Source organism: Engraulis encrasicolus, unplaced genomic scaffold (assembly GCF_034702125.1).
Source record: "Engraulis encrasicolus isolate BLACKSEA-1 unplaced genomic scaffold, IST_EnEncr_1.0 scaffold_54_np1212, whole genome shotgun sequence".
In the NCBI taxonomy this organism is placed as follows: Eukaryota; Metazoa; Chordata; class Actinopteri; order Clupeiformes; family Engraulidae; genus Engraulis; species Engraulis encrasicolus.
In genome coordinates this window covers 92,683-117,706 of record NW_026945862.1, presented here as the reverse complement: position 1 = coordinate 117,706, position 25,024 = coordinate 92,683, and the positions used below count along the sequence as shown (strand labels likewise).

The following is a 25,024-nucleotide window of genomic DNA, read 5'->3' as shown; positions in this document are numbered from 1 at the left end:
TGCATTCGTAGGCCTAATAGCCAACAATTAATTTGATTTACTTTACTCAAAGTTGGTCAGAAGTATTATCAGCGGTGTTTTAAGGGAGGCAAACCGCTTCTGTCAACCTTTTTTTCCATGCAGACGCTGGATAACCAACAACACGAGCTCAAAATACAGACAGCGCCCGTGCAGAAAGACGTTTCTTTGCCCTGTTTGTAAAGTTGTGAGAACCCTCGTATCGTTGTAAAGGCATTTAGCGGACAAACTTAATTGCACTATGCGTTGCCACCAGTGCAGGAAAAAATAGGAAACAGACAGTAGGCAATAATATAGTTGCCTTATTTAACTTTCATACAGTCAGTTAATGAACTTCATATAGGGCTATTGCACGGAGATTTCCCCGACATAAGGCGACAGCAATACAGTTAATTCGCTGGGCGAGGGGTTATATCTGGAGTAACATGGCGGCCGCAGATATCGGAAACGCGACCGACTATCAAGGTCTAGTTTGCGTCAATGACGTTGCCTCGCAGCTCGAGGCCATAAGCAAAAGGCTAGGAGGAAAGGAAAGACAAAGAGAGGGACACACGGATGTCGTGAACAGGTCGTAAAAACGGACCGATGGCCACCCTAAACACAACACCTACCACGGCAGAGGGATTAATGTTTTCAGCATGCAAACACTGTTCATATTTAGTAGGTCTGCTGAAGCAACAGGTGGAGAGGAGAAAGCGACTGGAGCGCAGTCTGAAAGCGTCTGTCAATGGAACGCTATGGTGATGTGCATACCAAAACCCATATTTTGAGAATAGATTAACGTGCGATATTTTCTTTATCGCGCGACAAGAGTCTCACATTATCGCAGCACGTTAACGCCGATAACGGCCCACCACTAATTTAAACCAATCACACAACAGTATACTCTGATGGTGATATCTGTGAATGAACTTCAACTATATCCCAGCCCTGAATCTCTATGTGTTCTGTGCTCGGGCCCTAAATACTGGTCTTGATTCAGTATGTACTGCTGTAATTGCAGCTTTTGTCATTGTCGGGAAGGGAATCACTCATTTTGATTATAGACGTTTGCGAACTACAGCTTCACTCTTGTAGGCTATACTATGCCTATACGTAACTCCAGGACATTTACGGCCTTCAGGGCCCTGTGGTTGAAGAAGGAGGTGGTGGGGTGCCTAATTTACACATTCATTCAACACACATTAAAATAAAGAAGTTGAAGACACAATGCAGCCTATAAGTCCTTGAAAAGGCCCCTACCGTATATTACGATGTTAGAAGCATTTCTTAGGAAAAGGTGGGACGGGAACATAACTTTTTCACACAACTAAATTACCCCAAATTCAACCAACCATGTTCCCAAGATGAATGTTGAAATTGTACATGTTTAATGGCTGCTCCTACTGGACTCCAGACAACCTGGCTGAAAGATCAGTTAAAATGGCCATACTGAGGCCCTGGCAGAGGCTCAAATGGTTACGGCACTAACTGTTATGCCGGGGACCCGGGGGTTCGGTTCTGACCCGAGGTAATTTCCTGCACCTGTCCCATCTCTCCCTCCCACTCACTTCCTGTCACCATCTCACACTATCCAGTCAAATAACGCCATAAAAGCCCCTAAAAAATAACCATATTTTAAAAATCGTCTGCTGTGGAGCTATGCAGACTATGATCCGGCAGCAGTTTTATGGGCCTTAAATTACCATTATCCAACAGCAGGGCTGCTCTGAAGAGCTATATGCAGATCTAGGGGACTGATGAGCAGCACATACATAGAAACTATAAAGCATATGGGGGATGGGGTGGCTGTAAGCAGACACTATTAAGCAGACACTATTAAGCATATGGGGGCATGGGGTGGCTGTAAGCAGACACTATTAAGCATACACTGTCTGGGGGAAGGGGTGGTGTGGCTGTGAGCAGGGGTGACGTTGAACGGAGTAAAGTGCGGTTGAGTGACCAGGGCCCCATGTATATATAAGGGGCCCACACACAGTCCAATTCATGTACACGTAGATATATGGATGGGGGCGGGTGGGGGTCCATTGGAGCTAATTTTACATAGGGCCCACAACTTGTAGCTATGCCCCTGGCAGTGAGGCTGGATGACAATGACTACAGCAGTGGTGTTCAGTACTACTGTTGTACCATATGACTGTGGCTGTTACTGTGGCCACTATTACAAATGCCAATCACAATAACAATGACCAGAATAATTGCCTGATAGGTTACACATGTTACACACACCTGTGATGTTCACTACACTCTTACATGAAAAGTGTGATATATAATAAAACAGTGGCAGAAATCTATTGTGTACCCAAGATTAAAACACATAAAAAAGGGAATGGACATTCATATTCTGCTCCTAAATGTCAAGCTCTACCACTGTTCCTTCCTGCCTTCGTGCCTTGCTTCCTGTGTCTGCCTCTCACCCCTCCAAATATTGATCGGCTAAATTACTTCTCAAAGTCGAGGCGATATGGGCTTGGGTTGAATCGCCCCTCGCCACAGCCACGGCTGCTTGAAATAAGCTGAGAGACTTGTCAGTGCAACCCACCGAGCTCTACAAAGCAGCGCGGTGTGGAGGAAAAAAAAGTTAGCCAATACACCACAAAATTACATTTGATTTATGGCAACACACTTGATCTGTTGTCGGTACCTCTCAAACTGCAGTGTGCAACTGCTCTAGAGAGACAGAGAGAGAGAGAGAGAGAGAGAGAGAGAGAGAGACAGAGACAGAGACAGAGAGACAGAGAGAGAGAGAGAGAGAGAGAGAGAGAGAGAGAGAGAGAGAGAGAACAGGAGTCAGTGCTATCATTTAGGAAGTGTCTATATTGGATGGTGCGGTCAGAAACTGTTAGAGCCTAAAGGAGTAAAGTGGAGGTTTTCTTGGCCGAGTCCCTGTGCGATTAAAAGACCTGTTGCTAGCGTAGTGCACAGCAGCTTTAAGTACTCACCACAGCTGATGCACTTGTTCCCCCATCTGACAGCAGATATAAAAACCTCACCACCCACCACGAAGCCAGGGGAGTGTGTGCTTGTACCTGTATGGTCCTTATCCACTCCTAACATCCCTGGTTGGTGTCTATTGGTTAGAGTGTTTCCTTGTTGTTGTCCATTGGGCACGTAAGTCACACCCTTCTACTTCTGATACATGGGGCAGGAGCTCGCAAAATTTTGAATGCGAGTCAATGGAGTGAGTCAAGCTAAATCCTCATCCCGTTTGGCATGTGCTCTGGATTTCACATATGATGACAGTGAATTTGAAAGGTTTGGATTCGCGTCGTAAGACCACTCATTTTCGGCACGCAAGAAACGTTATTTTAGCTTTTGTGCAAAACTGTGTTGGAGACTACACTTGCGCCTCGCATATCTGACGTGAACCGAGGCACAGCCAACCCTACCGCTGCACCGTGGCTTAAGTGGCTGCACGTCGGACATGCGACGTCTGTTGTGTAGTCCAAATAATTACATATTTTTGCACATTCACAACTCAAAAATTGCTTGCCAAGTGAAGTCAACAAGCACACCATTGGTTGTTATTAATTCTGAGGCCCAGCATATGTGTGATCCACGGGGAAATGCGAGGTGGGTCGGAAAATAGCTTTGATCAGTCCATTACAGCCCAGTCAAAAGTTTTTCCGTTGCCAGCCCCAGAAGCCGCCCGGAAGGGGTGGAGACTTAGGTGCCCCATTGGTTATAGTGTTTCTGTGGACATATTTTTATTTCGCCAGTCATGCTCATGTGGCCTCCTTATACTGTATGTTATTGTTTCTCATGGGGGGTCTCCCTAAGGAGCCTTAGGGAGACGTAGGGGGATGTTGAGAGGAGCCTTAGGGAGACGTAGGGGGATGTTGAGAGGAGCCTTAGGGAGACGTAGGGGGATGTTGAGAGGAGCCTTAGGGAGACGTAGGGGGATGTTGAGAGGAGCCTTAGGGAGACGTAGGGGGATGTTGAGAGGAGCCTTAGGGAGACGTAGGGGGATGTTGAGAGGAGCCTTAGGGAGACGTAGGGGGATGTTGAGAGGAGCCTTAGGGAGACGTAGGGGGATGTTGAGGAGCCTTAGGGAGACGTAGGGGGGTGCTGAGAGGAGCCTTAGGGAGACGTAGGGGGGTGTGGAGAGGAGCCTTAGGGAGACGTAGGGGGATGTTGAGGAGCCTTAGGGAGACGTAGGGGGATGTTGAGGAGCCTTAGGGAGACGTAGGGGGATGTTGAGAGGAGCCTTAGGGAGACGTAGGGGGTTGTTGAGAGGGAAGGAGCCTTAGGGAGACGTAGGGGGATGTTGAGAGGAGCCTTAGGGAGACGTAGGGGGATGTTGAGAGGAGCCTTAGGGAGACGTAGGGGGATGTTGAGGAGCCTTAGGGAGACGTAGGGGGATGTTGAGAGAGGAGCCTTAGGGAGACGTAGGGGGTTGTTGAGAGGGAAGGAGCCTTAGGGAGACGTAGGGGGATGTTGAGAGAGGAGCCTTAGGGAGACGTAGGGGGGTGTTGAGAGCGAAGGAGCCTTAGGGAGACGTAGGGGGATGTTGAGAGCGAAGGAGCCTTAGGGAGACGTAGGGGGATGTTGAGAGCGAAGGAGCCTTAGGGAGACGTAGGGGGATGTTGAGGAGCCTTAGGGAGACGTAGGGGGATGTTGAGGAGCCTTAGGGGGATGTTGAGGAGCCTTAGGGAGACGTAGGGGGATGTTGAGAGGAGCCTTAGGGAGACGTAGGGGGATGTGGAGAGGGAAGGGGCCTTAGGGAGACGTAGGGGGATGTTGAGAGGAGCCTTAGGGAGACGTAGGGGGATGTTGAGAGCGAAGGAGCCTTAGGGAGACGTAGGGGGATGTTGAGGGAATTTGTCACAGCACGAAAAGGGGGATTTGTGACAATGAACTCGTCCCTAATCGTCCACGGACTTGCCTAACTTTCGTCTGATTTTGAGCGCTTGAGAGAATCAAAATTAACAGTTTTGGTGACAGTGAACTCGCCCGGAAGCGAATCGCGAGCCGCGGGCAGGTCTCACAGCAGGGTGTTAATGGCCCAACGATTAGCGATTACCACATGAAAGGCAATGACAGCCAGCCCAGAACGCGGACTAGCCTTTCTCTTATTGGACGAAAAAGACACATGGCTCAAAGTAAAAGAGCTTCGCTATTGGTTAGCAGGGTCGGCAGCTACGACCTTCTATTGGTCACAATGATACATTGGTCACGTTGGATTAATTTATGCAGACCGTATACAGTAGGTCTGTATAATTATGCAAAAATTATTATTAATATACCTAGATTGATTTTACTTAGTATATTCACATCATTATAGGCTGCACTGTGATGGGGCTTTAGCATGCATGCATGATGTGAATTTATTGATAAAATGAAAATTAATGAAATGAAAATGATTTTTTTAACGCTTTTAATATCACACCAAACAATGTACACACACTTTGACAAGAACCATGCAACTACACACATACCCTGCAAACAATATACTCTATATGCAGTGATTTACACAGCACTCAGGTCACAAATGTACAACTAGGAAACATTTCATTACCGACAGATTAGGTTTGGGCAGGCTGTCATAATGCTTTAGCGTACGTATCGCACGCTAGTGCATTCAGCGTGTTGGTGCGACGCATTTTGAATTTAAATCGTGCTCCTCAACGCACCAGTAAAGCGCTTTCATGCACTTTTGACACGTGACGAGGTTTGCGCAGTTTTCCCCGCCGTGTCGGCGATTTTGTTTTGTCACAGTGCATTTGTTACTAAACGCAAATATGCTTTGCTGTGCCCTAACCAAAACCACCCCTAAACCTAACCTGTCAGTGAAGTAATGTTTCTGCTGCTTTTTGCCAAGAACAGCGAGATTAGGCGAATTTCTGCCTAAATTGTGCCTAAACCAAAACCATCCCTAAACCGAACCTGTCACAGGGCGTTGTGGAGCACGACTTAACTTGAAAATGCGTATTAGACACCCGCGATAGTGGGTTCAAATCAGCGTGTCATAGATACGCCTTAGCCTGGTCCTGACCATCCCATATACTACCATTTCATTATAGTGGAGGCAATCCTTGGCCGGAAGTATGTGGATGGTCTCGCGAGGCTAGATACGCCTAGCCTATGCATGATGTTTGGGAAGGGCACAATTCATAAAACTCAGAAACATACAATGCTTTTTCAAAAAAGGGTTCTATGTTCCCCGCTGCATCCAAGTAGACTGCTGCCACACTGCTAAGAGCAGGTTGTTGTTACACCTCTGACAGGTTAGGTTTAAGGATAGTTTTAGTCAGGGCACATACAAAAATGGATTTGAGTAAAAGTTGTCAATTCATAGTAAATACGTGGTAAATATGAAAGTAAGAGGAAAAAATAGTACAGGTACTGCCTTTTAATACAGACTATACAGGTATGTACAACATTATAAACATTGCTGTTGATTTCATGTTCTTCAGCCGCCAATCATGCCAGAAGGGTCTACTGAAGGTCTCTGGTCACTGTGTCCTCGTCATACTGCAACAGGCACTCAGTCTCACTTCTGGGAGCTGTAGAAACAACAAATAAATTAATACTTCACCATGCACCTCATATTGACATAGCAAATATATCAATAAGCAAGTCATATTGAGCCCAACAGGGATAATCTTACACTATTTTTGTCTTTTATAGTCTCATGCACTGTCTCCCTGCCAGGATATGTAGGATGTAAGAAAATAAATCAAAACATAGCAATGCACAGCATTGACAACTTATCTATAAAGTAGCACACGTCATATTGCCAATGTAGGCCAGGGGTGGGGAACTATGTCTTGAGGGCCGTTTGCGACCCTTGAGGCCGTTTTATCTGGTCCCCGATATCATTTTTATGTTATTCAGCTTCACATAAAATGACATATTTTGTAAAGGAACCTTAGAAAATACATTTGCAATACAATTAAGTTATATTCAGGGAAGCTGAAGAAGGTGGTGTTTGTTTAAATGTGGCTGCCTTCAATATAGGTCTAAAGTGAAGGGGAAAATCCTGGTTTGTGTTCATAGTACGGCCCTTGGAGGACTTTTACGGCCCCTCGGATGAATTTGAATTGGCCCTTCGAATGAGAAAGGTTCCCCACCACTGACGTAGGCTATAGGTTACGCTTACCCTCTTTCACTCCTCTGTGGAGAGACTGTGCTTATTTCAGGTTGGCTTCCAGACGCGTCTGTAGCACAGCACACAGGATTGCAGGACACAGCATCCTGCAGGACACTACAAAAAACAAAAAAAACAAAAAAAAAACAAGGGGAATGAATAAATGACCTGACCAGTTATTAAACAAATGAAAATTGATGTGCCAGAGCTGTGGTAAAAGTAACCTTGGGTCCAAATCATCTAGGCCTAGGGTGTGTGTGTGTGTGTGTGTGGTAAATCCAGTGTGCACATTATTCAGATATGAGAATTAATTCATTCATTCATTTTAACTGACATCAGTACATACCCATATCAGTGCCATTTCACCCTGCCAAGACACTGGACCTGGGTCTATTGGAGCTCTCTGCTCAGGGTGTCCTCGCCATACTGCAGCAGGCACTCTGTTTCTATAGTTCCTAGAAGCGAGACAAATAAATAAATAAATACTTCACCATGCACCTCATATTGACATAGCAAATATGTCAATAAGCAAGACCTATTGAGCCCAACAGGGATAATCTTACACTATATCAGTTTTCTGTGGTCTCTTGTAAGATTGGCCCATTGGCCCAGGATCTGTAGGATGTAAGAAAATGAATCAAAGCATAGCAATGCACAGCATTGACAACTTATCTATAAAGTAGCACAAGTCATATTGACAATGTAGGCCAGGGGTGGGGAACCTATGTCTCTAGGGCCGTTTGCGACCCTTGAGGCATTTTTATCTGGCCCCCCGATATAATTTTAATGCGATTCAGCTTCACATGAAATATACATATTTTGTAAAGGAATCTTAGAAAATACATTTGCAAAACAATTAAGTTATATTCAGGGAACCTGAAGAAGGTGGTGTTTGTTTAAATGTGGCTGCCTTCAATATAGGCCTAAAGTGAAAGGGAAAATCCTGGTTTGTGTTCATAGTACGGCCCTTGGAGGACTTTTACGGCCCCTCGGATGAATTTGAAGTGGCCCTTCGAATGAGAAACGTTCCCCGACCCTGACGTAGGCTATAGGTTAAGCTTACCCTCTTTCACTCTTCTGTGGTGAGACTGTGCCCATTTAGGGGTTGACCTCCACACGCGTCTGTAGCACAGCACACAGGATTGCAGGACACAGCATCCTGCAGGACACTTCAAAAAACAAGGGGAACGAATAAATGACCTGTCCAGTTCTATAAAAAAGAATACCCTGAAAAAGAACACCCTGTTGTTTCTACAGCTCCTAGAAGCGAGACAAATAAATTAAATAATTCGCCATGCACCTCATATTGACATAGCAAATGTATCAATGAGCAAGTCATATTGGTCACAAAGAAGTTAATCTTACATTCTTTCAGTCTTCTATGGCGAGTTAGGCCTTCAGGTGACTCGTCTTCGCCATATTATGAGACAGCAGCCTGTGAAAACATGGCAAATAGAATAACCCATTAACCTTGGGTCCTAATATAATACATGGACATAAACTAGCCTACATTATTTAGACAAGGTCAGTAGACCTCCACGTGAAACAATAAGAAAAAGTGATCATACATAATTTCAATTTCTTGAAGAGGCCATCTACACTTATTTCTGCAACAAGTGCTGTTTTGAGGACCCATACTTTTTAAGGACAGGTTGCCTACTGTTGCCCTGTGTGACTGCCTAGGTTTTAGGATAGGGAAAGTAAAACAAAAATCATTGAGTAAAATCGATGGGGGACAAATTGTAGCTTTTGTAGACTACGTCGCTACTTGAGGAAAAATAGCTTAACTACAGGGACGTTAGCTACTCAGGGGCGCCGACAGGGGGGGAAAAGTGGTACTGATTATAACGGCCCAGACCAACACAACGGCCCGTCCGCGGATGGCAATTAATAGCCTAATAAAATATTAGAACTAATATTCTTGCCTTTTTAAAAAAATGTCTATTTACAATGAAATGGTAATTGGAAATGAACGTAGGCCCATTAAACACACAACTATCGATTTCCATAACGTTTTCGTCAGTTCTTTAGGACCCTCCCCCCCTTAGCTCTTGCGAAATGGTGCGGTCCAATCTGGCGGCGCGCGAGGCGTTGAATCGCACAGCGTCCGAAATGCTGGCAGCAGGAGTAGCCTACAGAGCGACTTGATGTCTTAACCCATAGAATGTTAGAATGTTAGTCAGGCTACAGTAGGCTACAATCTATGTCTTAACCACATGATGGTGAGCTGGTGGTGACAGAGTAATGTAGTCAGGTTGGCAAGAAAAGACGGCAGAAAGAAGAGAGGGTCAGAAGCAGGCAACTGGTCACTCAATTTTTCTCCAAGAAAGAAGGTATGCTCACTCAATGACATTGCGTTTGCAAACGCAATCAAATGATAGGCCTAACTAACAAACAGAAACCTTGGATAAACTTCCAAGAGAGCACGCTAGCATGGCTCCTATTTAAACAATCCACCTTTATGTCACCGCGAGCAAACGGCAAAAGTGATAAACTAGGCTATAGCCTCCAAACATAATAGCCTACTTTCCCGACTACCATAGCCTACTGCTGAAGCGATTGCAGGGCTGACAGAATCGCTTGCTTCGTGGGTATTAAGTGCCAAAATAATGTTTTTTATATAACTAAATGGTTCGGCCATTATCCTGCATAGCAATGGCACAACACTCATGATGGAGGGGTTGTTGTTTTGTCCATATCAAATTTGTAGATTATAGGCCCTATCCGCGTTTCGTGATGAATGTTGCACGTCTATCAACTGCCACTGTCAGCGCGGTGTGGACCAACAGCGCAAGGGGGGAACACAACACTCGTTGACCTGCTTTTGTGTTCGGTTTTGACCCTCTCATCAGTAAAGTTTTGGTTCTCTCTGGTCACCCAACAGCATGAGTTGAAACTTACGTGAGGGGAATGAAGGCTGATTTGACAACAACTTGTAGCCTAAGTTTTGGATGCTCTTATCAGCCATTTAATTATCATGTTTGCGCAGGAGAGCGGTGCCTTTGATAAGCGGTGGCTATTTTTTTTTTTTTACAATCATTCCTCACAACAATGTAACAACACGGAGTAGGCTAACCTAATGGCTAGGGCAAGAGATTTTCTTCTTCTCATGAAGTTACAAAGAGTTTTACCCTTGGCACGAAATAGGCTAAATGCTTATCGGACGTCTAAATTAGACTAATGTCAGCGTGGTGCTGATGGACAGCGCACCACAATCTGTTAGTCACGTTCAGTTTCAGTCCGACGGAAAACTTGGATGCAGAAAATGAACAGCGATTTGACGAGACAGCTGCAGGTTAGATAGGCTATTGACGTCAGTCACCAAATCATTTTGGATAATCTGCGCACACGGCACAGCCTATGTCTAATACCAGACTGACGCGGACTACCAATAAGCTCTGTGAGTGTAACCCTATGGAATTGCGTCCTAGGCTACCCAGGCGGCTAACCACACGGGGTAGGCGCAAAGAAAGGAAAATTGTCTCTATGTTGAGTAGCTATCTGCGCTGTTTTAATTAAGAGTTAATGGAAATGATATTGGGAAATCTGTCTTATTTGAATATGGAAAAACAAAAGCCTCAGCTTTTCCGACCATAATGCTTTATGTCTTTCAGAATGATTATTTGCCCCCTCTGAAGATTCTTAACAATTCAAATTAGGCCTATATAAATCTATGTGTTGGATTCATGTCCTTCATGCCCCCCTCCGCTCCCCCGAATAACAATAGGAATAATTTAAAAAGAAAAAAAGAAGGGGGGGGGGGGGGGGGGGGGGTCCGTGTATATTTTGGTAATTGGATTTTCCCTTTATGAAGGGAATTCAAAAAACGAAAAACGACTGGTTTGTTTGATTTTCGTTTCCAAACCCAAAACGAACAATTGAATTACGCAGCATTTTTCTTTCATTTTCTTCTTTTAATTACATTTTAAAAAATGAAATTCAAAGTCAGCACAAACGGAAAAACGACCAAAAACAAGTATTATTCATATTCTCACAGCCGGAAGTCAGACAGGTTAGGGTAAAGAGTTTCTCGTCTCCAATTGGCTACAACGTCTAGGCTACAGTAAGAAGTATAAGTCAGTGCTCCCTTTTGATTGGCTTTCATTTGACAGCCAGAACGTCAACTCGCGCTCAAGGTGGGATGGTAGGATGAAATACTTTTATATAAATGCCGTGCCGTAGGGTAGCCCAGGGGCGCCGCCAATTTTTGGCCATGTGAAAGATTCTATTTTTGCGGCACCAAACCCCCCCCCACACACACACACCCTACAATTTTTGTTTACAATTTCAATCACGATATGAATAAAGTCACTATTAATTATTTCATTTATCTATTCTTTTTTTCGGGGGAGGGAGGCAGGAAAGGCATGAAGCCAGAAAACACTAGGTGTTCCTAAGAAAATAGGCCTACTGGTGTTCCTTTTTTCCCCTCAAAATGTTTAACTTCAAAATAGTACATTAACCATGTATTTTAACAGATAACAAATGCAATCACTGCAAACTGTCACAGGGCTCAGAGATGAAGAACACGTGTGCACATACTCATGGAGCCATACTATATTGTTACGCATACTATTACGCATGGTTAACAACCCCATTTAATCAGCATAAATGCTGCGAATTCTCGGAAACGTCTTATTGCCTACCGGAATCTAACACTTCCACAATGGATGGTGGTTGCAGTCCTGCGTGTAGTGGCCTTTTAAGTAATTGTTCTCCGTTAATTTGCTTGAGTATTCTCTCAAATTCAGCATCAGCGTTACTTCTGAATGTAGCAAACGTTTCTTGAGGGGGCCGATCATGTGAATACAGTCAGTCACTGACAGAGATGGGGATAAGACTTTTGGTTGCAAATCACTTGCACCAAAGAGATTACAAAACGGAAGTGTTAAGTGACAAAACAATTTAATGGACTTTGTTGAAATAAACCGGGCACATGTGAAAGTGATCATTGATATACTGTTCTGTGAAAGTACATTGCACTACGTGGTCACACTGAGGGCGCAGACAGCATTACGGATTTTTTTGGAGATGTTCAAACTTGTGAGAAGATGAAGTTTCCATCCCTCTTGTCACTGGCTGATTTAGCCTATTTTAAAATCTCACGAATGGTTTATATGTGAACATTTTCAGTTTTCTTAAATGTCGGGACTTTGATGAGCGAAAGCGCACACGCACGCACTGGTAGGCTACGCGCACACACGCGCACACCTGAGCTCGCAATGGAACACTTTCTCCGAACATTGTCATGGCCATGGGCGGAGGCGCCGCCAATGGCAAGCATATTAGTGGGTGTATTTAAGCCGTAGTCAAGTCGTTGATGTGAGCGATTTTTATTGAGAAGTGGTAACCTGTAGGAGGTGGCTTCGCGTGAAACTGCTGCATATCATTGTAAGCAGAGAAGCGTGTTGTAGTTTGATGCTGCTGAACTTAGAAGAAGTGAATGGTTTCGTTTTCTGTTGCCAGTGATATGTCCTGTCCGTTTCATGATGCCAATGTGTAGGCGTACATTTATTTTCTGATGTCTTTGGCGAAGGTAAATTAAAGGCATAAATATTTTTGATATACTTCCGACTTAGTGCCTGCTCCTCTCCATTCCGCTCGTTACGCACGTCCTTGACAAGACGTTGCAAGCGCTTCCCCACAAAACTAATTGTGATTATGAGCATGATAAAAAGTGAGTGCAACAAAGGGGAGTGCAACACAATATCAAATGCTTTGGTGGAAGTAGGCTACACATAACCCCTTTTTTTTACATAACCCCTCGCCGTACCTCCAGTGGTGGCACACTGTCATTGAAAAGTTAGGTACCATATTACTACAATATTATGACAACGCATGGATAGTTGCCTATTGCACTACGGTCATTGTTCTAGCAAATGTATAACGCAGTGTCTTAACGGGTTAATAAAACCCAACTTCTTTCAGTTAATAGAAAAGTGAAGTCTTTTCTTCTGCAATGTATAAAAATCTCAGATCCCAAAGCGAAACTTATCCACATAGGAGTGTCATGGAAGACAGCTTCACTAGGTCTAGGTCTTTAGCTGTGAGGCATTATTTTAGCCAGCGCGAGGACAGGATTCAGTGACCGAGTGAATTAAAATGGTCTGAAGCCTGCCTACTTCGTTGACATTATCGCTCAATTTTTCATAGGCATAGACTTTCATAGTTTGAACTCTGCCACTTTTGCAATTACGCTGTTGTTTACGATGTTTTCTTCTCACTCACTGCACTTGCTAAAAGTGATAAAGCCAACCAGGCATCTTCTGGTACGACATTTAGCCTACTGTAAAACTCTGTCAGTCGTGCGCACTGTCAAATGAAAGCCAATCAGAAGGGAGCCGTTATAGCCAATCGAAGGCGACTTCCGGCTGCGAGAATATGAATAATGCTTGTTTTTGGTCCGTTTTTCCGTTTGAGTTGACTTTGAATTTCATTTTTTAAAGTGTAATTAAAAAATGAAAATGAAAGAAAAATGCGGCGTAATTCAATTTTTGGTTTTGGGTTTGGAAACGAAAATCAAACAAACCAGTCGTTTTTCGTTTTTTGAATTCCCATTCATAAGGGAAAATCCAATTACCAAAATATACACGGACCGGGTGGGGTAGGCCCAAAATTAGAATCTTTCATAGGGGCCCCTGAGCTACTAGATACATGGTAGTGACGCTACGACCAAGCTACTAGCTATTAGAGAATGTAATTAAACTAGTCGCTTCGCTACTGCCCAGCACTGAAAACCAAGGACACTCCCAACTGAGATCGCTCCCGGACGTGTAGTCCCAGGTGTTTCTATCACTCCCGGACGTGTAGTCCCACCGATTATATTTCACGTATCATCATACACTGCCACATACAAGCAATTTAGGGTTAGGTTTAGGGTTAAGGTTAGGGTTAGAGACAAAAAAAAAACTAACACCAAAAAGATAACTAACTCCGTGTTACAGCCATTTTGGTGATTTTTATGTTTTGGCCTACTAATATAACATTTTGAGTTGAATATGAAATATTTGGTTATTATGGATAGTATTAATGTAATGTTTATGGCTCGATTATGTGGTTTTATGTTTATTGGTTTATGTGTGACGATCACCATTGGGGTGACGTCATGTGTCAAGTGTATTATAGCCGGGTCATTTGGCTTGGGGATTGAATGGGAAATGCAGCCCGGTTTGTAACACTATTTTGACCATACGTACCTACTCGTTATTGTGTTACAATTTCATTAATCTTTCGTTTACTTGGAACTGTTAAGTTAATTTCAACTGGACTTTCATTTATCACTTTTTCTCATACTGGATCCAATAAATTATTTTCTGCACCGTAACATGAGGAGTGGGCCTATGCGTTCAATCCTGGCCGAGGCCTAGTGTTTGCCATTCCGTGGAAACCTTGGAAAAATGGACGTCACAAAGTCAAAATAGTCAAAGGATTACTGGATCTGGAAAGCTTGGACTGTTGAGGAAACTACTTGGACATTTGAAACACTACGACGATCATCAACCGTGAGTAAAACGGATTTCAAACAACTTCGGCCGCCGTGCCAGCTGTGGTTAATGCGGAAGCAAGCTTGGAAACAAATTGGATTGGAGTTGGATGGTGCGTAAAAGTGGTGCTGGATGTTGTAGTGCTTGAAACTGAACGTGGAAAGTGAAAGTATGGCTGAACTTAATGTGGACGATGTGCAGGAAACTGTTGAAAAGGAAAATCATTTATATCAGTTGATGAGAAGTAGGCGTGGAAAGTTGGGCGCGCTATTGAGAAAGCGCAATGAGATAGATGCTTTGATTGAAGGAGTTGGCGGAAAGGAAGAAGTTGAACATGCACTTTCTCATTTCATACGGTTTTTGGATGACTTCGTTGAGGTACACGAGCAAGTCCAATCTTTATTGACTGAGGAAGAAAGAGACAGTGATCATATCGATTGGTATCAGCCAAAAGTATTGTGCTTTTTGGAGTTTGTGAAAGTAGTGGAAATGTGGTTAAAATCTGACGAAGTGAATGCTGATTCATCTGAAAAAGAAACTGAAATGAATGCTTGTGAAACTGAACAGCAAATTGACGTGGCTCATGAACATGATACAGCCATTTCCCCACATGACAGCATCTCGCAGGTGGCAGAAGTAAAACCGCCAAGCGAAACCTCCAGTCCTGGCTGTAACGCCTCCCAAGCGCTTTCTGATGCGCGTGTAGAACGTGCCCAATTACAAGCTCAGACGGACGCTCTGGATAAAGCACTCGAACTAGAAATGGAAGCGCTCAGAATAACATTTGCAAAAAAGAAACACCAACTTGAAACTAAAATGGCACAGGCTGACGCAAAAATCCAAGTCCTTCAGGAACTCGAAATGCCTGCTGCTCATTTCAAAACGCCACCTTGCGCCTCGACAGAATAACCACAACCACGAAAACAAAAATTAAGACAAATCAACCCTCGCTACACAGTACCACAAGGAAAGCAAAAGTCAATCCAGCCGCACTTAAAACTGAACAAAGCCCAATAGGCCTATCATTGAATGTCACCAAGCAAATGCCCGCGCATAAGGCGCAAAATAAACCATCAAACGATACAACGCAACGTTCTCGACGTCATAAAAAACAAAAACAAAAGGAAATCACCGAAATGCTTGCAAAACAACACTTACTGTCACAGTTACCCCAATAAGAAATACCTGTCTTCCATGGCCACCCACTTCAGTACGAAACATTAATGAAATCATTTGAACAAACAGTTGAAATAAGAACAGACAACAGGCAACAACGACTTTATTATCTGGAACAATTCACCAATTGAGAAGCGTTGTAAACAACATCTATGAAAAGCATAAACAAAGAGCCTCATTTGGAAATTTACTGGAATTTATTGACAAACAAGCACGCACTGCTGGATCCCGTTTTTGGAGAATTACAGAACATTTCAGACTGGAAGCAAACTACACCCCAAAATGAACAGTTTCGCTACAGCTGCTGCACCAGCACAAACAAGGGTGCATTCGCACAACACAAACCGTTTGAATTGTTTTACAAAGCCATGCATGTTTTGCAATGACAACCACTCTATAGTGGAGTGTGAAAGCTTCAAAAACAAACCAAATAATGACAAAATTTGAATTCATGAAATCGAATGGTTTATACTTTGGATGTATGCAAAAAGGACATTTAAGCAGATTGCCAGAATCGTTTATAATGTAACACCTGCAACAAAAAGCACCCAACAATCTTGCACATACAACAATGGAAACCAATGTGAGACTCAAACTGAAGAACGCTCAGACACAATCTTGTCAAGTGCCACTGGAAGCAATACCGGGGCCGGAAAGTGTACTCTGCAATAAAAAAAATTACATTGGAATCAATGAACCAAGAAAGAAAATCATGTCCACATCCAACATTTATGGAATGGAAGTAGCTGTATTGGACAGCAACAACTACCTCAAACTCCATGACGTATTCACAAACACACATTTCTGTGACACCCGATCACATTCCAAAGCAAAAAGACATAAGGTCATTCTCATACCTCAAGGAGGTTGACATCAAGTCCAGCAATGCCGGCATTGGGCTACAGGCATGTCAATGCTCCAAGAGCTCTAGAGCATCACAGGGTCATCAACAGCATTAGCAGTGGCCCTTGGGCTGTACAAACAGTTCTGGGATGGTGGTTCCTGCATGGCTCTATAGGCTCAGGTGAGAACGCACAATGTTTTTTTGCCAGCGTGGAGAACAGGGGAGTGGAAATACGGACAAACCCCTCACCTAGTGAGCGCTTAGGTGAGGCATCCTCATGTGGCACATCACCCATAGCCTCTCTTCTGTGCCAAGACCGGCCAAATGGGCCAGAAAAGAAAGAATGGTGTGCTCTCTGGCCACAACAACCTCTCCTGTGGAATCCTGCTCTGCTACCAAGCTGTTCTCTCCCCCATCATGGTCAACAAACACAAACCCAGTTACATGGAAAGACACACTAAAAGAAAGGTGTGATGGAAAGAAAGAACACAAATATGAACTGGAATGGAAATGGACGAATACAAACATATCTGATGGTCCCAAAACAAAATGGAAAGCAAGTCATATATACAAATTGAAACCTGGAACTGGAAATGGCATTCTAAGATATCTTAAAGACCCATGGTGACTCATCCAGTCATCAAACAAACCAAGTGACTTTGTGCCCCCCCCCCCCAACTTCTTAGAACCCTCGCTTGGTTAGTTAAAAGAATATGGAATCATGGAAAGTTTGGAAATTATGGAAACATGGAAAATTTGGAAATTATGGAAATGTGGAAAAACTCGTGGAAATCTTGGAAAACATGGATAAGAAACCATGAATGGATTAAACCCCCCTTATGCATAAGAAAATGGAAACAAATGGAAATGGAACAGATCCCCCCCCCCCTTTCCGCTAAGTCAATTATGGCCCCTGCAATAAGAAATGCAAAGAATGACCTAGCTAAGTTGCCCATTTTTTCTTTGGTCTGAACCTGCAGGTTTCTCTCTCTTTTTCTCATTCTCTCTCTTTTCTTCGACTTGACTTGACTGCACGTGACTTGACTTTTCTCTTTCACTCTCTTTCTTTTATTTTCATGGGAACCGGTTATTTATTTTATGAAAGGCATGCAATATTGATATGGAATGAAGAAGCTTATTTTTGGTATACTTAAAGGTTCTGACAGGTGTATTACAATGTTATTGCATGGTCATTGCAGTTTATGGTTTACTGAAGGAAATGGTGTATACTACATGACATATGATCATGATTCATGCTTGAAATGATGGACAATTGAAATTCATGGTCACTTTGAGCAATATTTGCTTTTGGATTTTTGGACCTTTTTTGTCTGAAGAGCCTTTTTTCTTTTTTCTCATGGACTATGAAAACAAGCGCACACGCACACATCCGCCCAAACATGCACACACACGTACTCATGCGCACACACACAAAAAAAGGACTCTTGATTTGTGCTATTGAAATGGACTTTGGGAACGGGTTGGGTATGTGGTGCTATTGCTGATGCTGTGTCTATTATGTGCTATGTGTGGTTTATGTACACTGATGTTTTGTTAATGGCTGCTCCTTGTATGATTTGGTAATTTTGTTGGTTCAAAATTAGGGGCCGGTATGTTACAGCCATTTTGGTGATTTTTATGTTTTGGCCTACTAATATAACATTTTGGGTTGAATATGAAATATGTTGGTTATTATGGATAATATTAATGTAATGTTTATGGCTCGATTATGTATTTAGTTTTGGTTTTATGTTTATTGGTTTATGTGTGACGATCACCATTGGGGTGACGTCATGTGTCAAGTGTATTATAGCCGGGTCATTTGGCTGGGGTGGTTGAATGGGAAATGCAGCCCGGTTTGTAACACTATTTTGACCATACATACCTACTCGTTATTGTGTTACACTTTCACTAATCTTTCGTTTACTTGGAACTGTTAAGTTAATTTCAACTGGACTTTCATTTATCACTTTTTCTCATACTGGATCCAATAAATTATTTTCTGCACCGTAACATGAGGAGTGGGCCTATGCGTTCAATCCTGGCCGAGGCCTAGTGTTTGCCATTCCGTGGAAACCTTGGAAAAATGGACATCACACTCCGTTATATGGCGGTGGGATCGATAGTCTGGCTAGTGGGAGCGAGCCGACCGGGGAGCGTCCTGCGTTGGGAGCGACAATCAGGGAATGGAAAACCAACATACCCAGACGGCACACCAGTCTTGCCAACGTCGCCTAGATGCATTTTTGCCGCTGTAAAATACATTGACAAGGAGTCTAAGCGTTAGTTCATCAACGAAATGCCGGGCAGACGTGAAAAATGAGCAGTGTCCAGCATCTAGTTGATGAGCTAACGCAATAGCATGCTAACGGTAGCCTTTGTCTATCTTTAGGCAGGGGAAAGGCAACTGAGAACGAGCAATGTCAAACAATTTACCATCAACAAGTATACTTAACACATTCACCACAGCATTTTGTCATTACGATGCTCGCAAGTCATCAGAATTTACTAGCGTACAGCAGCAACTAGTGTAGGCCTAGTCACATTGAGGGGACTTGAGCTACCAGCTATGTAAAGCGGCTGTGCTACAACTTAGCAATGGCGGATCTGTGTTCAGAGGAGCTATTCAGTCGCTCTTGAGTACTGAAACTTTAAACCACAGTTGAGTAAAATGTACTTACATGTATGTGAAGCCCATTTTCCGTTGGTATGTGAGGAACTTTCCCCCCATATCGCCAAGAAACTTGTAACAGTGAAACCACACAGACAGCGCGTGATTCTGTTCAATCAGGAAGTGTTGTTGACCGCGGTAGATGGCTTCTTTGTGGCTTGTGTGTGGAATTCGCATTGTGCCAATTAGTTTTACTGCCACATAAAGGCTTGGTGTAGAACTAATTTAACCAGAGACGGTCTATTTTCAACTAACTTGAACAATCCTTGCTTTAGTTCAGAATACCATTTAAAAACCAGAGTGGCCAAGCACATTGATGTTTTTCCTCAAAAGCAGTTGAGGAACCTTTTTTAATTCGAAGGGTCACTTCAAAATGTATGTCCAAGAAAGATCATTCAGATGATTCTATTTTGATTGCCTATTCTGTAGGTTCATTTAAATGTTTATAGCACAGATCAAATTGTTTGATCAACTTAATTTCTGAGCTTATAGTATCATAATAAAATGTACTGACAGCAAAGCTCTGGCTAGTAGAAAGGTTTATTTTAGTAAAAGCCCAAAAAATGCCCTAGGGCCCCCAACAATCCCGTTGCCTAGGGACCCCAAAATCCTAGAAACAGGCCTGCCGACCCCCCACTCCCTCCCACCCACCTGACCTCACCCCACCCCACCCCACTTGAAATTGACTGGGGCAGCTCCCGACCTGATCACTGGCATTTACATATTAAAGGCTCTTCTGAGAAGGGGATGGGAGGGGGGCATGGGGGAGCCGCAAATGCTGTGGCTTGAGGTATGAGGCAATTTAAGGTGCAAAACTCATCCACAAATTCCTCTTTTCATGCAGTGTGTAGCTCCATCATAATCATCATCAGCACCACCAAGCTGTACTGTGTATGTAGCCCTCCCCTTTTTCATTTCTGACTCTCTCTCTCTCTCTCTCTCTCTCTCTCTCTCTCTCTCTCTCTCTCTCCCTCCCTCCCTCAATCATCCCTCTTCTCTGATGTGTCTCAGGTACATGTGTGTGTGTTGGCAGGGAAGCCAACAGAGGGGGGTAAAGGGGTCCGTTGTCCTGGGCCCAGGGAGACAGAGGTGACCCAGAATTGGGTCCCCAATACATTGAACTGTATGTATTGCTGGAGGGGCCTTACGAATTTGTTTTGGGCCCAGTCAGCGGCCCTGTGTGTGGGCACGAGCAGGCCTTCACTGATGCAAAGGCTTATCGAGTCCATCGACACGTCTCACCAGTCTTCCCCATCTAGTCACCCTGCAGTCTTCCCCATCCTATCTCTCTGCAGTCTTCCCCATCCTATCTCTCTGCAGTCTTCCCCATCCTATCTCCCCTGCTGCTGCTGCTCTCTGCAGCTTATTGACATTGATGGCAGGTTTGCCTCCATAATTGCATTCATATATGGAATATCAGCCTCTTAATGTCATTGGAACTCTGGAGATAATTAATTGCACATGGGAACCTCCGACAAGCAAACGGACACATAAAATACAGACATATACACACACATGTACAGACACACATGTACTGACACACACACACACACACACACACACACACACACACACACACACACACACACACACACACATACACACACACACAGACAAATATTTAAACGGTTCTCTGTGTGTGTGTGTGTGTGTAAGATTATAAACCTGAACAGACATTCCCATTTTCTGATAACAGGTGGCATGCAATTAACAAGTACGTGATCAAACACACTGCTGGAGGTTATTTGTCTTTACCAGTAACTGCTACTGTATGCATGGCTATCCTGCCAACAAGAACTAGTGATGCTATTGGCTAACATGTACAGTCAGAGTCCATGAAGGATTACAACACCTTTCACAATACAATGCATTTTAATAACATTGATAATGCATCCATGTTGAGATAAAGCTGCACTTATTAAAGTAAAGCATAGCTGAAATTACACGTAGCGAGGTCACAACCTTGGCATGCTAACGAACTTTGTGCTAAGTGCAATGTAGACTTGTAGAATCACCCGATTTATTACTACTCCTATTCCCTGCTGAACTGGGCATTTTATGTGTGCTTTGAACTACTGTATGTGTGCTTTGACCAGAACAACCAAGAGTGGGGTCACTTCCGAGAGGCCAAATGGTTTTTCTGCTGTTTTACACAAAGTGAATACACTTGGTTGGATACGGTATCTATAATGGAAGTCTTCTTATGGTCTTGTAGGCCACTGCTACAACAGCAACACAACAACCCCCTAAAATATATTTGACACGAGCCTCACTGCAGAGCATGTGCTTTGATACTGGTGTGCGGGACGGGATAAACCAATCACACACTCTCACAGCTTCCAAACGCACGGCAGGAGCGGCGGCAGTCGAGGCGAGCCGGGGGTAACTGGGTTTTCATCAGCAGCACATTACTGGGAACACAGCTGGGTGGCACAGAGTAATCCATATTCGCTCCGGAGGAGGAAAGAAAGTGAGGCGGCATTCATAGTGTGGAGAGAGAGAGATGGAGAGAGAGACAGAGAGAGTGTGTGTGTGTGTGTGGGAGGGGGGTGTTGTGAGGGAGAGCATGGATACATAACCTAAAAAGAGAAAGAAAGAGAGAGAGAGAGGTGCAGCTGATTCAGTCTGAAAAATAGCCGATGGCGTCGGAGGCTTAGGAGCAAAGTAGAGCAGGAGCATGTAAACAGGATTAAACAGAGAGAGAGAGAGAGAAGGGGGGGGCGAGAGAGAGAGAGAGAGAGAGAGAGAGAATGTGTGTCTTGAACTGCTGTCGTCAAGGCCAGATGTTAAATACTGGAGTGCTACACATCATCCCATTCACTTCAATACGTAAAGAACCCTTGCTAATATTACCCTACCTTCTGCTGAGGAGACAGACACTGTGTGTGTTAGTGAAGACAGACACTGTGTGTGGTAGTGAAGACAGACACTGTGTGTGGTAGTGTTTTTGCTCCTTTTAAAATATTTCTTTGTACATAGTATCTCTGCTCAAAACTAGTTTAAATGTAGGGTATGATTATGCGTATTCCATGTTCGTTCAGTTGTAATGCATGAAATATTTAGCGTACATTTCACATTAAATTACACTTTGCAGACGCTTTTTTATCCAAAGCAACTCATACTTATTTTAAGTTTGTCTTGCTCGGCCATGGAGTGTGGTGGGGAGTGGTAAGGGTGGGATTCGAACCTGCAATCCTCTGATCTAAAGCCCATCTCCTTATTAACCACTAGGCCCCATTTAACCTGCACATGTTGTCCTGCTCCACAGTCTGTGTACTAAGAACATGGTAAAGCGATAAACCAGGCTAACCTACAGGAAGTGGCAAACCTGCTAATAGATGTACCTGCCGGCATCGTTTAGTTAAGAAAATGAGGACCCCAGGCTCTTCTATTAGATGATTTACGTCTACCACAAGGTTAACTCATTACTATATCGGGGGGTGCTGTGGTGCAGCGCGCTAAGCCCCCCACATTTGGGCTTGCATGCCCACGGGGACCCCGGTTCGAGTCTGGCCGGGGTCTTTTCCAAATCCCACCCAATCTCTCTGTCCCACTCGCTTCCTGTAACCATCTCAGACTGTCCTGTGAAATAAAGGCATAAAAGCCCCTAAAATATATATTTTACAAAAAAATATTACTGTACCAAGTTCCTATACACCCCCTTGACTGATGGCCTGCCAACATTGCAAAACAAACTTTCCACAAGAAACTCTGATGATGCGTACCTCAGTAGATATAATCACGTTAGTATCGACTGCCGACACTGGGATCAAACTTTTTTTTTCTTATAACAGTATGCTGCAGAGATCGTCAGGCAGACATCCTGGCAGGCACCTCAAGACCTGCCTAGCGGCTTTAACATCACCGCCATGCTACCAAGCTTACTTTCAAGGTTTTGGAGGGCAAGGCTTTGTTTTTAGCGGGCTAATTTCAGAACAAAAGCCACAAATCATTTATGGCCCTTTTGATGTGTAGAGGCAGAAATTGATCGCCAAGCCCTGAGGACCAAGTCCCTATAACATCAGCTTCTATAAAGTAACAAGAAAAAGAAAAAGAAAAGAGAAGAAAAAACATGTGATGATTTAGAATCAATAGGAGGCTAGCTGAGATAGCTACAGAGGCTAGCTGAGATACAGTAGCTACAGAGGTAGGGTGACCAGACGTCCCGGTTTGACCGGGACAGTCCCGGTTTGGAGTTGTGTGTCCCATGTCCCGAGCAAACTCTCTCGGGACACAAATATGTCCCGGTTTTGGCCACCCACTACATTACGCCATGTCTGTCAGGGTAAATATATGGAAAAGATTACATGTTTACCTGCCACAATTAATGGTAGCCAGCGCTTGCATAGAAAGTCTGAAGGAGTCAGTTGCAATTTGTCATTCCGACCTCTAAAATTGCTTAGAATGCAGGAAATTGCATCTAAAAAATCAGAGGTGGAAAGAGTACAGAAAATGTGTACTCAAGTAAAAGTATCTTTACCTTGCCTAAATTCTACTCAAATACAAGTAAAAGTACCTATCTAAAAATCTACTCAAGTAAAAGTAAAAAGTATTTCACTTAAAATGTAATTTGAGTAAAAGTTACTTAGTTACTTTTAATTAGCTTTCCTCCATATCGTCCTCCATAACCTCTATCTCTTGCTTGGCACCAGCCATCATCCAATACATTGATACAAGATAGTAAAATAGTGGAAATGCTGTGTGCCATCCTGCACAATCTTTCATTTCTGGCGGATTGTGGCATTATTGTGCATGGCATTTTGTCTCTCAGTCAATTTTTTTTACTCAGTAGGCCTACTCAGGCCAGGTTCCAGTGTAATTGAGTAAAGTAGGCCTAGGCCTACTTGTGTCAAAATGTACTCAAGTACAAGTAAAAGTATTAATTTTAAAAGTACAAAGTACTTAAAAAGTACAAAGTATTCATAAAAGCTACTCAAGTACAATACTTGAGTAAAAGTAATTAGTTACTTTCCACCCCTGTAAAAAATGCTAATTTTCCTGGGGAAGGACCCCCAGACCCGTCCGCCAAATAGAGCTCTTCAGCGTTGACGTCAACTTGTATGCGGCGTTTGGACTACCGGTTCCCTGGCGATTTTTTACATTGCAAAACGCCATAGAGATTCAGGTTTGGCAAAAATATAAGTTGCACGGCAACAACGAACATTAGCGTGTCCCCGCATCCCTTTCTCATTAGTGGAACGGATCGTATCATCATGTTGGTGTATTCACATGTTAAATCATGACGATTATAATTCAATATTGCTAACTCCTTTCTGATCATTAAAACTTCCGAACTACATACTTTCCTTTGGTTGCCATGGGTACAACCTTCAGCACGTACATGCCGTTAGATACTGGCGCCGTTTCTGTAGTCGCCAAAAGCTTCCGGGTTTAGCATATGGACGCAACATCGTATTTATGTCGAAGTTTGACACAAAATGATCAACCATGTCATACCTACAGCCTATTTTTAACACCCTCGACAGTTTTGCGGGGGTTCGCTAAGCGCGTGCTTGCACTCGGAGCTTATTTGAAATTTACCCCTATTCATTCCCAATGGAGGCCGGAAGCCGATAGGAACCAGGACGTCCTTAAATGCTAACATGAAAGACTACAATCTACTACATGCTTCCGCTTCCGCTGAAGAACTCTATATTGTCCTTCAGTCACGCACGAAGTGTCCCGGTTTTAGACTACAAAAATCTGGTCACCCTATACAGAGGCTAGCTGAGATAGCTACA

The 25,024-nt window shown here is 43.6% G+C and overlaps 2 long non-coding RNA genes across 2 annotated transcripts; both read right to left on the bottom strand.

Annotated features, from left to right (window-relative positions):
* Positions 1-6,355: 6,355 nt before the first annotated feature.
* Positions 6,356-7,712, bottom strand: LOC134444393 (uncharacterized). Its single transcript, XR_010033954.1, has 4 exons — positions 7,672-7,712; positions 7,455-7,563; positions 7,121-7,225; positions 6,356-6,524 (listed from the first exon to the last, which is right to left on the bottom strand). It is a non-coding gene; the product is annotated as an uncharacterized LOC134444393 (long non-coding RNA).
* A 499-nt stretch (positions 7,713-8,211) lies between these two features.
* Positions 8,212-19,444, bottom strand: LOC134444392 (uncharacterized). The gene is made up of 3 exons (XR_010033953.1): positions 19,294-19,444; positions 8,474-8,543; positions 8,212-8,277 (listed from the first exon to the last, which is right to left on the bottom strand). It is a non-coding gene; the product is annotated as an uncharacterized LOC134444392 (long non-coding RNA).
* Positions 19,445-25,024: the final 5,580 nt, after the last annotated feature.